Here is a 1,617-nt window from a genome sequence, read left to right as displayed (position 1 = left end):
CCCACGTAGGATCACTGCCAGTAATGACTAAAGTCGTGTTCCAGAGAGCAAGTATGAGCCAGAAGGTGAAACCTTCAAGGCACGACTTGGGGTGGGGTTACTAGATGGCTTTCTCGGGAAGCATAGCATTTATAGGAAGGGGGTCCGAAGATGCAGAGCTGCAGGGGTTTCAAGATCAGTTGAGGGAGAATGTTCTGGAAGCAGCAACAAGGACAAGGGGAACACCTTGTCTACCCCTATCCACAGGGCCAGCAGCAGGACCGAAGGGTGGGGAAGAAAAAACAGCCAGCGGCCAGAAGGCAAGGTCAAAGCAGGCGAAGGAAGAAAGCCGTCAGAGAAGAGGCGGCAAATGTAGGAGAGCTTTGACAGGTGACTGAGAGTTTTAGGGGTCGGGAGCAGCGAGAGGGGAGAGGGAGCCCTGGACTTGTCTGTGATGACTGGAGTGACAGGATGAGTCCTTGTGTCCTGAGTTGGCACGGGCACACTATTGTGGAAGGAACGGGTGAGGCGCAGTTGAGAAACTGGACCCCCACTACTTACCTCGCGGCACTGCTCTCCGTTGTGAAACCACAAGCGAACTTTCCCGCTGTGGTACTGGGAGAGAGTCCTACAAGGTACGTTCCCCACAGGAAAGAAAACACAGTCGGGTACTACCGGTGTTTGCTGCCAGGCGTCCCTCACAAAACCACAGCAGAGCCCAGCCCCGCACCCAGCGCAAGAAGAGCTGTAAACGAGCGCTCGGAAAACACTGAGACTTACAACTGTTCTGAACAAAACAACAAGATGCCAGGTACCTCGAAAACACCAAACTGAAAAGCATTTTCTGCCGTTGAAACCAAACAGGTCAAACCCCCAAGGAGGTGCACCGTTCCTGGAAGTACTGCAATACCAGGTCGATGCGTGGAGTGGACGGAGCAAGCTCCTATTCCATCTCCCTGCTCCAAAAATCCATTTAATATATTGTCCTCGGATAGAGGACGTATCAGATATTAAACTGATAAGAACAGATACTACACTTGATCTTAGCCAAAAGGCCGAGAAGCGATACCGACTGGCTCGCTCTCGCCGGCAGCGCCCTGCTGCCGCCGACATTACACTCACGGTGAGCCGCGCCTCGCGCGATCCACCTCTCCCGGCCTCTCTCCGCGCGCCCATGGGCAACACCAGGCTAGTCCGCATATTTGTGCGGCGTCTACATTCTCCGGCGAACCCTCACATCTCCGTTTGCACCGTGGCGGGAGCGCCCGTTCGCATTTGCATGGCCCGCCCACTCCGGCGCGCGCCGGCGTGGCTGCGGCGCTCCCCTTCCCGGCCCGGGGCTCAGCTCCTGGCCGGGAGGAGCCGGGCGGGAACCCGGGACCCAGGGCGGCCGCGAGCGGCGCCCGCCCCTGCCCCTCCACGCCACCCACCGGGAGCGCCCCGCGGAAGGGCGGCGGTGGAGGGCGGCCCGAGCGCTGCTGGAGGAAGGAAGCCGTCGGTCGGCTCCTCTCTGCGAACCCAGGAGGGCCCCGCCGGCCGGCTGGCCCCGGGCCGAGGACCGAGCCCGGCGCCGGGACCCGACGAGCGCCCCCTCCGGGCCGCAGAGACGAGTCGGGCCGCCGCCCTGCCAAGGCCTGG

At 60.6% G+C, this 1,617-nt stretch overlaps 1 non-coding gene across 1 annotated transcript; it reads right to left on the bottom strand.

The window, feature by feature from the left end:
* Positions 1 to 855: 855 nt before the first annotated feature.
* LOC123621282 lies at positions 856 to 1,046 on the bottom strand. Its single transcript, XR_006729029.1, has one exon. It is a non-coding gene; the product is annotated as a U2 spliceosomal RNA (small nuclear RNA).
* Positions 1,047 to 1,617: the final 571 nt, after the last annotated feature.

The sequence above is a fragment of the Lemur catta genome, chromosome 15, assembly GCF_020740605.2.
Source record: "Lemur catta isolate mLemCat1 chromosome 15, mLemCat1.pri, whole genome shotgun sequence".
Classification (NCBI taxonomy): Eukaryota; Metazoa; Chordata; class Mammalia; order Primates; family Lemuridae; genus Lemur; species Lemur catta.
The sequence above is the reverse complement of the archived record's forward strand: the minus strand, read 5'-3'. Positions and strand labels throughout refer to the sequence as shown.